Source organism: Vulpes lagopus, chromosome 10 (genome assembly GCF_018345385.1).
Source record: "Vulpes lagopus strain Blue_001 chromosome 10, ASM1834538v1, whole genome shotgun sequence".
Taxonomy (NCBI): domain Eukaryota; kingdom Metazoa; phylum Chordata; class Mammalia; order Carnivora; family Canidae; genus Vulpes; species Vulpes lagopus.
In genome coordinates this window covers 64,761,683-64,774,432 of record NC_054833.1, presented here as the reverse complement: position 1 = coordinate 64,774,432, position 12,750 = coordinate 64,761,683, and positions in this window count along the sequence as shown.

The following is a 12,750-nucleotide window of genomic DNA, read 5'->3' as shown; positions in this document are numbered from 1 at the left end:
ACAGTATCTTTATATTTATAATTATGCTTTGAACTTACAAGCAGATGGACTTAAGAATGATCTTTTGGAGACTATCTTGTTCCTAAGTAGAGAATCATCTGTAATCCCAACAACTGGCACTTTGTCTATAAATATAGAAATGTACAAATTAATAAATAACAATAAAAAAACTCAACAATAAGTATACAACCTGGAGCACCTGGGTGGTTCAGTGGTTGAGCGTCTGCCTTTGGCTCAGGGTGTGATCCCGGATCCTGAGATCAAGATCCACATCGGGCTTCCCACAGGGATTCTGCTTCCCCCTCTGCCTATGTCTCTCTGCCTCTCTCTGTGTGTCTCTCACACTTAAATAGACAAAATCTTAAAAAAAAAAAAAAAAAAAAGTACACAACCTGAGTGTAAAAATAGGCCAAAGACTCTAACAGACATTTCACCAAGAAAGGTCTACAGATGGCAAATAAGTGTATGAAAAGATGTCCCACATTATATGTCATCAGAGAAATGCAAATGAAAACAATCATGAGAAACTACTATGCACCTGTTAGAATGGCCAAAATCCAGGACACGACAGCACCAAATGCTGGTGAGGATGGGAAGCAAGAAGAACTCTCATACACTGCTGGTGGAAATGTAAAATATTACAGCCACTTTGGATGATGGTTTGTGGTTTCTTACAAAACTAACATACTCTTATCATACAATCTAGCAATCATGCCCCTGGCTATTTGCCCAAAGGAATTGAAAACTTCTGTCTACACAAAAACTTGCACTTGGCTGTTTATAGTCATTTTATTGATAATTGCCCAAACTTGGAAAACAACCAATATGTCCTTATGTGGATGAATAGGATAAATAAACTGTGAGGCATACAGACAACGGACTATCACTAAAAAGAAATGAGCTATCAAGCCATGAAAAGATATGAAGGAAATTTAAATGCATATCACTAAGTGAAAAAAGCTTATCTGAAAAGGGCACGTACTAGATGACTTCTGCTATATCACATTCTGGGGAAGGCAAAATAATGGAGACAAGACAAAGATCAGCAGTTGCAGGGATATGAAGGCAGCATGTCAGAGAGATGGACAAGCAGACCAGAGTGGAGTTTTAGGGCAGTGAAAATACTCTGTACAATACATAATGCTGGATATACTTCATTACACATTTGTCCAAACCTACAGAATATACACCACCAAGCATGAACCTCAAGGTAAGCTGTGGACTTTGGGTAATTATAATGTGTCAATGTACATTCATTTTTGCTTAAAAATGCACCATTCCAGTGAGGGATGTTGATTATTAGGGAGGCTAGTAGGGGATCTATGGGGCCTAGGGATCTATGAGAATTTCTGCACCTTCCTCTCAATTTTGCTGGAAGACTAAAACTGGACTTAAAAAAATAAAGTCTTTAAAAATAGACAATAGTAGCCAAAAATTATATTAGAATGAATTAGAATACAATGAATCAGTGAAAATTCATGAATCATAAAAATACTAAAGATATAGAAAGCTCACTGGTAACTATTTGAGACAGTGATTACACCAACTCTTTGTTTTGATGACTCTTCACTAATAGAGAAGAATATATTTTTCTGTTTTTTAAAGATTTTATTTATTCATGAGAGACACAGAAAGAGAGGAAGAGACACAGGCAGAGGGAGAAGCAGGCTCCCCCCGGGGAGCCTAATGCAAGACTTGATCCTGGGTCCCTGGGATCATGTCCTGAGACAAAGGCAGATAGATGCTCAACCATGGAGCCACCCAGGTGTCCCAGAGAATATATTATTCTAAAAGCATTAAAACAAATAATTTTGTGAATCGTGGTGGACTTGCTGATTCAAGAAATGAGTATGAATCAGTGTTAAGACAATTGGATGAATTGGATTTTCAAATAGTGCACAACACAACATAGTCACAAGGGAGTAAATGTAATTCTACAATAAATGGACCAAACTCTTATACCTGCAAACCAGTGCTTGATCTTAGCATCTTGTGCCATCTTAGCATCACAAATTGGAGCAGCCAGATAATATATATCTTCTGATGTGATTCAACATACCACATTATATGTTAAATATTTGACTTGAACGCATCAAGCTTTAGATCTAACTCCAGTTTATTAAATATATGTGGGATAGAGGAACAAGTGAAATGATACAATGAGTAAGAAACCAATTACAAAATGAGGGACATTCTAGAAGATAGTTGGCCTGATTTCTTAGACTAAGCCAGTGCTATTGGAAAGAGACTTAAGGAACATAATAAGCAAATGTAATGTGTAGTCTTGGATTAGATAGGATTTTGAAAAAAATTAAAGCTGAAAGACATTTAAGATAGAGAAATCTGAATATTGCCTAGGTAAAAATAAAAAAATTATCAAAATGGCAAGATGAAAAATATTAGCCAAAAAATTACACAGCAATATATAAACACGAATTGGTAGAGAAATTATAAAAGGATCTGAAAAGTTACCTACTACAGTGTTAAAAAGAGGATTCTGTGAATAGTGAAATATAATGTCTTTATATTCCTATTTTTATTCTCTGTATTGTATAATTTTCTAAAATGAGCACATCTGCTTTTGGAATATTGAAAGAGGCTTTAAAAAGTATAACATAAGTGAGGGACTCCGATATACAGGAGAACCAAAAATAAAAATACATAGACTGCTTTGAATATATTGAGTTCTTATAATTTTCTTAAAATTAATCCATAAATATTATGCGTTTTCAGTCCCATCTTCAATTCCACAATTTTAAAAACCTTTATTTTATTACCATGGCACTAAAAGCAAAAGCCATGGGATCCCTGGGTGGCTCAGTGGTTTAGCACCCACTTTCCGCCCAGGGCCTGATCCTGGAGACCCAGGATCGAGTCCCGCATCAGGCTCCCTGCATGGAGCCTGCTTCTCCCTCTGCCTGAGTCTCTGCCTCACTCTCTCTGTGTCTCTCATGAATAAATAAAATAAAAATCTTTAAAAAATAAATAAAATAAAATAAAATAAAATAAAATAAAATAAAAGTGAAAGCCATACAGGAAAATGGACAATTCAATGGAATTCATGACTTTTGCAATGTAGAAGTCATTGAGTGGCAAATGTTGAGGAAGGGGTGAAATTGTACCATGCAAACAATAACTTAATAGCCTTAATATGGCAAACAAACTTTTATAAATCAATAAGGGAAAATAATACCCTCTGCCAAAAAAGGCAAATAATCTTAACAGGCATGCCTAAGAATTCTAAAGGCATGAGGAAGACAGTATTTGGCCCCTGGTGCCCCACAGACAGCCCCTAGATAATGAGGGGCATAATTCATAGCCCAACCCTTTAAATGGGGAGCTACAAACTCAAAAATCTCCAACAGCAGGCATATACATGTGTGAAGCAGGATATATAATTATACAAAGCAATGGGAAGTGGGAGGGCTGGGTAAACTAGAGCACAAAAGTCTTATCTAAGGATGGCCAATTTTTTTTTTAAGTTGTACAGTTCTCATTTGCCCAAATGGGTCTCCAGTTTGTAACTTCTGTGTGGATTCTAAAGAGTAGGATGATCGAAGAAGCTATGGAAAATATACTTCAGGCAAAGAATCACACATTCTTTGGATGAGTAGAAAAAGAAAAATGAAATACACCAATGGTCTTCCAGTGCATTTTTTTTCTTAATGTGCAAACGATACAAAGCAAACACCAGACCTTCTACATTTAAGACAATTTCAACCAAGTAAAAGGAGGCTTTAGGTGACTCAAGACAACAAATACAGCAGAACTAATGGCCAGATGGCTATTAGGTAGAAATCAGGGAGTTTAGAGAGCATGGTGGAGGGGAAGAGGAGTTGAGGGAGCATGTTGTTTGCTGAGAAAGGGCTCAGCACAAGAGTGGTGGCTACAGGTAGCAGCAAAATCAAGGAGAGGCCATTCCCAAGATAATAGCTATCATTTGTCGGCTCTGTTAGACTGGCTCTAACTAGGTCTCTACACACATCTTATTTATAGAAACCACTCTGTACTGGGCTGCATAGTATACTCCCCCCAAATTGAAACCCATACAGAACCTCTGAATAATTTAGAAATGTGGTCTTTAAAAAAAAAAAAAATTATGAGAGAGAGTGTATATAGAGGAGTAGAGGGAGAGGGACAAACAAACTCTGCCCTGAGCATGGAACCCAACTCAGGGCTTGATCTCAGGACCTTGAGATCATGACATGAGCCAAAACCAAGAGTTAGACACTTAACCAACTGTGCCACCCAAAAGCCCCAGAAATATGTCTTTTTCACATGTATTTGGGGAAAATGAGATCATACTGGGTTAGGGTGGTCCCTAGGGTGGGCCCTAAACCCAACAACTGGTGTCCCTATAAGAAGACCACATAAAGGGATCCCTGGGTGGCTCAGCGGTTTAGCCCCTGCCTTTGGCCCAGGGTGTGATCCTGGAGTCCCAGGACTGGGTCCCACATCGAGTTCCCTGCATGGAGCCTGCTTCTCCCTCTGCCTGTGTCTCTGCCTCTCTCTCTGTCTCTCATGAATAAATAAAATCTTTAAAAAAAAAAAAAAAAGAAGGCCACATAAAGACTTGGATATCCATCCCCATGAGGAGAACTCCATGTGACCACGGCAGAGACTGGAGAGATGCCAACAATTGTCAGCAACTGCCAGAATATAAAAGTAAAAAGGAATGATTTTTCTTTTCTAGGGTCTTAAGAGGCAGCACGGCCCTGCTGACACCTTACCTTCAGGCCTCTAACCTCCAGAACTGTGAGTGAATAGGTTTCCGCTCTTCTAAGCACCTCCCCCCACCCTTAATTTGTGGTGTGTTATTACAACGTCCCTAGGAAACTAATACAAGCCTTGTGTTTGACAACAGAGGAAGAAATCAGACCGAAGATGTTGGGGTAGAAATACCAACAAGCTGATACTAAGGTTCCTATGGTAAAGCAGCATGCAACAGTGGTCAGAACAACAATGAATAAGAAAACAGTGAGGGAAACTTGCTCTCAATAAATATATGATAGATCTTCTAAAATAATGTGGCACTGGTGCATGAACAAGCAATACAGACAAGCATCAAGAAAGACTAAAAAGTCCAGCAATAAACTCGCATTCACGTGGAAATTTCATACCCAGTGATTCTATCTTGGCTGTTGTTGTGTGGATGACCTTCATTTCCTGAAAGACTCTCAACTCAAAACATTTCTCCAATAGCAAACAGGGCTTGGTGGTAAAGCTTAAAAGGAACTTTGGTTTTTAAATAAATTGGGAGAGTCACGGACCTTTGAAAGTGGCTAATGTGATGAACTGAGCATCCAGGGAAAGATGGTGTACTTCTTCCACAAGATCACAGGATCACCAGTGAGGGGCCCACACTGTGAATGATGGATAAATGTGGTGGAATGAAGCCAACTACATGGTCAGGTGATGAAAGTGCAAGAACATCCTGGTAAATCAGAAGTAAGGAGGTTTGCATCTAGAATATGAGGAGTCTGAAGCCATAGGGACCACCAACCACAGTGTAGCCTGGTCTTGAAACCCAGATGCAGACCCAACCAAGACAAACCTCACGTTTTCTTTTATGGCCCCCAGAACACAAGGTATAATGAGCAAATGGGAAATGGATACTAAGTGAGATTTGCTCCTGGATTGCCCCACACATGCCCATCTTGTCTCTCCACTGGGAGCCATCACTGACAATCTGGGCTTGGCCCTGGGTATCTCTAAAACAGTGCTGAGAGGGACCACAGAGTTTAAACCAAATGATGACAGCCACCTGTGCTTCTTTAGAGCCCAGATGTCATCTCAGTTGTGTGACTCCGGGAAGCCTAGGAAGGATGTGTGTCTCATCCCCTCTTCATCTTTCAATGAGTCAGAAGCATTTAGTAGGCTTTCTGGAAGGCAGGAGTGAGCAGAGGTTAATGCGGTCTTCACACTTTATAAAAAAAAAAAAAAAAAAAAAAAAAAGCCATTCCAGTGTGGGAAGTGGCTGACATCTCCTTGTACAAGTGAGTGAGAACTAGTTTGGGAAAATACCAGTGATTTTCAAATCCCAACCCTGTGTGCTGTGGTGCCAGTACATGTTGTATTTTGTTTTAATTCTTTTTCCATTCCTAAATCAGCATTCTCGAGTGGGAACTTGAGTTGCAAAATGGTGATAAATAGGACAATTCGATGTGTCCAAACCTAAAATGATGCCAAATGGAATATTTTTCCCAGTTGTCCGAGAATCTGTGCTTCTAAATGATTTCATACATTTGGACTCAATTGGCCTTTTAGGAGGATGAAATTAATTGCTCCTAATAAAAGTTCAATTTATGTTTGATTCTTGCCTATTCATTAAATAAGAGCAATTTTTGGTCTTCCCTTCCCTTCTTTAGTGATCCTAAAAGGGAGAAAGAAATAAGTGAGCAGCAATATTGACCCCTTTTGGGTTCTCTAACTACAAAAGCCATGTCATGGAATTCTTTATTTATTGTCCTTTATTTGCTTGATCAATAAAACCATCAGAACTCTTTTCTTGCTCAAACAAAAACAACAAATTCTCTGCTCTCACACCCTTGTTTCACTCAGGAATTTACTTTAATCATAATTAAATTAAAGCTCCTGAAGTTCTATTCAACAACCAAGGTTAGACGGATTCCCAGCAAATAGTTTTGCAAAGCCTGTAATTTGCGTTAGTAATGCAATCAGCTCATCACCGGGATTTGCAGCAATGACTACGTTTTAGTTCAACATCATGCCTAAAAAGCATTTTAATGGGCTCAAAATGACCATAAGTGCTATTTGCAAAGGCCTGAAAATTGTGGATAATGATATTCTGTGCAGGAAATAATTCTCTTAAGCTAATCCCACACACTCTGTTCATTTTGTCTGCCCAGGTTTTGTGTGATGCTGTTCAGAGGTATATCATATCTAGTTGGGTCACAAAGCCAATTCCACAAACATGGAATTTTTTGGGTCTTCCTGGAAGACTTGTGACACCATCTTTTCAGCTAAGGCCAAGCAGAGAGTGAAAGTAGTTTTCTGAATAATTTGGAGCCGATTAGCCATTTTATCATCTTCCCCTTTGACTCAACTTTGACTGTGAAGGGAAAAATGATGGCTATTCATAAAACCAATTGGATCATGAGCTTGGAGTTCCCATTGTGATGAGTCAGTTAATTAATTAAACTTTTTCAGTTATTCTTCTATCATCAGTGGGATTGAGTTCATAGACTGTGTGAATGTGCTGTGAGATTTCCACCAGACCCCTTTTCCATATGAAGGTGGCATAGGAAAGGCCAAACCAACTGGGTGATTCAGACAATTCAGTGAAAAAAAAATGCCTTGGTGTTTGTGATCCAGCCACAAGGGACAGATGGTGACCATCCTAGACTGTTCTAGTGTTGACCACTGTCAATCACAGACCAAGAGTATCCTGTGTTCCAGGGTTGACTTCTACAGACTGACATGGCCAATTAACTCAAGTGAGGTCCATTCAATGTTTATGCACACACACCATTTTGCTAAAAAAAAAAAAAAAGGAAGTCTGTGTGCTTGGTGAGGTGGAAGCAAGAATAGTAGAGTGGAAGTCAGCCAGAAACCAGTTGGGTTGAGAGTTGAACTCTTAAGTCCTAAATTCTCATAAATGTATGAAGCAAATGTCTACTTATCACTTACCTACATGTACACATACTTTAATTCCCTGATTATTTCAGAGCCTCTTTAAGGCAGAGATTAAAGCCTATGACTAGCTCTAGCCACAAGAAGTAACTAGTTAATTAACTGATTAGGAGGTATACAGTTTTCTAATTTTTAGCTCATTTAAAAGGATAAAGGAATCCCTTTATAAGCTTCATGACTGGTGAGCTGAAGGTAACCCTGACTTCCTGTTGTATATTCTCAGATTTTGGCCAATACTCTACCCAGAGGGGACTACGGGGCAAATCTGTGGTTACTGCCATGACTAGAAGAGCTGCTTCTAGGAATCCCTCCCACGTCACTGGCTGTGACTAGGAGGACCCAGCAACCTAAAGATCAGGTGAGTCTCATCAAGTAACCCTCCAGAGGAGCAGGGATAATGATGAAACAACACCGTGAAGTTGAGAGGATGAGCTAATCTGAGCAATCTGTTGCATTGTCCCTCCATTTTCTCTAGGGTATACAACCCACACTTTATGTTCATAACACTTCTTTCCTAGGTGGTCCTGAAATTGGAAAGTCTCTGTGGAAGTCACTAGGACTATTGAAAATACTGGACTCTTTCTTTCCTCCAGACACCTGATAAGATGGCATACCTTCAGGTATGGCTGTGGCACTTGTTCTGAGCAGTGAGATATAAGCAGATGTGGTATGGGTCATCTCCATGTGGAAGTGTGAGGAGCTAATGCATGTGTGGTGGCAGCGTCCTCTTCCTCTGCCTTTTTGGCTACTATCAGTGTTCCCCTGGTTGGTTGTTCCATCAGCCCAGGGCCTAGTGTGGATCATGACATGGAGAAGAGTCACCAGCCAACTCATAATGGACATATGGATTGACAAAGAATAACTTTTTTGGGTTTGTTTGTTTGTTTTTGGTATAAGTCTTTAAGATTTGAGATTATTTGCTTCTGTGGCCCAATTATGTATCCTGACTAAGGCAATCACCAGATTCAGACTCACCATTAGGCAAATCGGTGTGTAACAGGCTTGATGTACTGAATAGGCCTTTTAGCCCTAGCTTTAGGGGAGCTGCACATGAATTTTCTATGAGAATTAGAGGGTTCCAGGGAATAAACATTTTAATAAAAGTCTAGATCAACTCATAGTGTGAGGAATAGACGACTTTGAGGTTCCCAGTAACAAAGACTCACATGTACAACCTGGTTTCAAGAGTTTGTTTCTTATGATAGAAAGTAATGTTCATTTTTGTCTCATAAGCATCTTTCAGGACAATGCTATAGTCTAGTGTGTGTCTGGTGATATTTGTGCAAAGCTTATCCTGCTTGATTCTCCATTCACAAACACTTACTGTCTCCTACACTGAATTATCACACCCACACCCCCCATACAAGCAGATCTACACACTAATTCCAACTAAGACCTGAGGAGAGATGCAGAGGGATAATTTTTTTTACTGTCTGGGCAGCAAGATCAACACATTGAGTCCTGAGGAATCCTGAGGAATTGGAAAAGGGTATTTCGAGATTATGATATTTTCCACTAAGTCAACCATTAAAGAGCATGTCAACAATAGGGGGCCATTGGTTGCATTTTGGAGTGGATGCCCTTTCATGCTCTGTGCTGGCTCATGTTCTGAGAAATGTATGGTTGCTTTCCTCTGAGCATTTATGGTCACAGTTTAAAATGGGAGACCTAAAGATTTTAGGCCATTGTAAATGTGCAAGGAACAAAATGTAATCTGTGACCTGATCATAATGATGTGAACTTATTTCCATAAATCAACTGGAACTGAGAAGAGAAACATGTTTAAAAAAAAAGAATGAGATTGTGAATGGCCCACTCCTTAATTTTAAAATCCTCCTTTTGTCACTAAACCGTGTTAACAATAGAAAGCAGAAAATGTATAAAATATGGAAGCAGCACAGTTTGAATGGGTTGGCCCATGTTCCTTTTGTGAAATGATGCTAGCTAGTGTCTTCACCTGGGATGTCCAGTCTGTCTCTGTCATTTCAAATCCTCCTGGTCCCCAAGCTCCCTTGGGACGTTGGGATTGTGGGAGGTTGCTTTGGTAAAACTCATTCATTAAATATCTGAGGGTGGGGGAGGATCTGCTAATCTGTTTAGTCTTCAAAGTTAGTTAGAAACGGCCTGTATTTGCCATATCAGACTCTGGTCCACACATACCTCTTCCAACAACGCTGCAATGTCTGTCAGAATGTGCATTTAGAGCAATGAATTTGTGTCATTAATATGTTGGGCATGTTCCACGGTTGTAAAGTATCCCACAAGGGGAAAGTCATTGCTGAGGACAGACATGTTTTATAGCTGCTGCTGATTTACAGGCTGGTAAAGCCAGTCTTTGGTTGCCCTTGAGGATAAGAAAGAGCAAGGAAGACAGGGTGTGAAATCACCCAGATCTGTCTTGATCTACTCTGATAAGGGGGATGAGAACGCAGAGTGAGCCCTCAGGTACACATCTTTCCCTGTTTAGATGTCTTCAGCCCAGCCACTCTATCCTGAGATCTCAATTCTCTTGTCGACTGCCAGGTGTGGGTTTCTCAGATAGACACTGAACTAAAAAAAAGGTCAATAAGGAACAACATGAGAGACAGAAGAGGTGAGGAACCAGCTAAGGACCCCCCCAAAAAATCTCATTTGTGAACAATGTAGAAGTAAGTGATCAAGGGATCCCTGGGTGGCACAGCGGTTTGGCGCCTGCCTTTGGCCCAGGGCACGATCCTGGAGACCCGGGATCGAGTCCCACGTCGGGCTACTGGTGCATGCAGCCTGCTTCTCCCTCTGCCTGTGTCTCTGCCTCTCTCTCTCTCTGTGACTATCATAAATAAATAAAAAAAAAATTAAAAAAAAAAAAGAAGTAAGTGATCAAGAAAGGGCCTAATATAATTTTTTAAATTATTTATTTATATATCTAAAATATAAAATTTAATATGAAATGCTTGAATGTGAAAACATCGACAAGGTGTAATGAAGGCAATGTGTCCTGGTGTTTGTTCGCTTGATGATTGAAATTTTAGGTAGGTAGAGAAATCAGGTTTAATTTTGCCAGCAGAGCAAGCTAGGAGCATTTGGAACCAGCAGAGTAGGAGAAATGGACACGTCACAAGGAGTTAATTAGGGGAAAGTATCCACAAGTTAGCATGGGACACAAGTTATTCACCCTCTACCCTCCATTCATGCTCCCTGCTTAATGAGTGGCCACGGCTGGGGGAACAGAATCAGATTGCTGAGGAATGGGTACATGGAAAGGGCAGAACTATGGCGACCATGGGACACAATTCTTCAATGAAAGGAAAAACCAACTTTTATTGACGACCTATTACATGCTCAGCATGATGAGGCTCCTTATGGATTTATAAATGTTTATTAAAACTTTGCAAAATTGCTCTCATTATCTTTATTTTATAGATGAAGGAAGGAAACATGGTGATTAAGTGACTCATGTGAGTCGAAAAACAAAACTGTTCTCTCCTATACCCATATTTTGGTATAATTAATTATTCGGTATAATTAATTAATTCCACTGACATTCTCTGCCTTTTTGGCCTTCCCTGGGCTTTTGAGGAAGTGAGGTTTCTGGTGCTTTTTTCTTCTGGGTCCTATTAGTAAATATACCTAAATATTCTTACTCCGAATAGTCAGACATAGTTATAAAAATGCAATTAGGACTGGAGAGCATAAAATTAACATTAATTAATGTTATTTATTAATTATATTATAACATTAATAGAATTAATTATATAATTAACATTAATATAATTAATGTTATTTATTCATGTTAATTAATATTCCCACCTCTAGTCCCACAGCTCAAGGATCATCAAATTTTATCACTTCTGTTGAACTGTAAATAATTGTCTTCAATCTCTATTTCTTGATTATTGTGTCTTTAGAAAATACCTGTGGGTTATCTATTGTAAGAGTTTTTTAAAGGTTGGAATCAGTTGACAGATAAGTGGAATCTGCTATACAATTCTCTCTGATTTTGTATAGGCTTTAAAAATGGCCATAGTTAACACTTTTAAAAATATCTAAACTTGTCACAAACTAAATTACATTAATTCTCAAAACAAATAACCAATGAATTTTAATAATCAAAAGAAGAAGCTCTTTCTTACCCCAATGTTGTAAAAATATTCTCCTATATTGTTTTCAAATTGCTTTACATTTTCACATTGAGAATTTTGATATAACTTGAGTTTATTTTTGTGCATATTGTGTCAGGTATGTATAATTACAAAATATTTATCGACTAGTCCATCTGTTCCCCCCACTTAATTCTAACATCCTCTCAATCATATAACAGTCCCATAAAGGTTCAGGTCTCTTTTATACACTTTCTTTGGTTCCACTGATCTGTTTGTCTATCCCTGTGCTGGCATTATAATAAATCTTAATATCTGACAAGTCTAGTTCTCTGTCTTTCCCTTCCCCCAAATCTTATTGTCTCTTCTTGATCCATTACATTTCACAAAATTGTAAAAAGTTCATCTCATTATAGAAATAAATTCTATTGGAATTGATTGTTCTATTATATTTATAGGTTAACCTGAGAATTGACATCATTGCAATATTGGATTTTCACATCAGCATGTGAAGACATGCTACATTTTGCCATTTATTTAGCTTTTCTTTGTGTGAATGTTTCTGTGGGATAAATTCCTCAAACTGGAATTGCTTGGTCAAAGAATTTGCCCACTTTAAATTTAAATAAATATTGCTAAATTGCCCTCCACAAACACCATTTATGTATGAAAATATCCTCAACATCTCATTTAAGTGCAAGTAAGACTACTGTAGCAAGTGCTGTTAGTGGCAACACTTACTTGCTCCTTTTTTTTTTTTTTTAAAGTAGGCTCCATGCTGGATGTAGAGCCCAACACAGGGTTTGAACTCAGGTGCCTGAGATCAAGACCTGAGCTGAGATCAAGAGTTGGATGCTTAACTGACTAAGCCACCCAGGCACCCCTCATTTGCTCCTTTTACCATAGGACTAATAATTCTGTAATAGAAACCTTGACTGTTGCTGGAACTTTAACCAACTAGAATAAAGATAAATTCCCAGGCTTCCTTTGTGGCTTAGCCCATGTGATGAAATTCTGG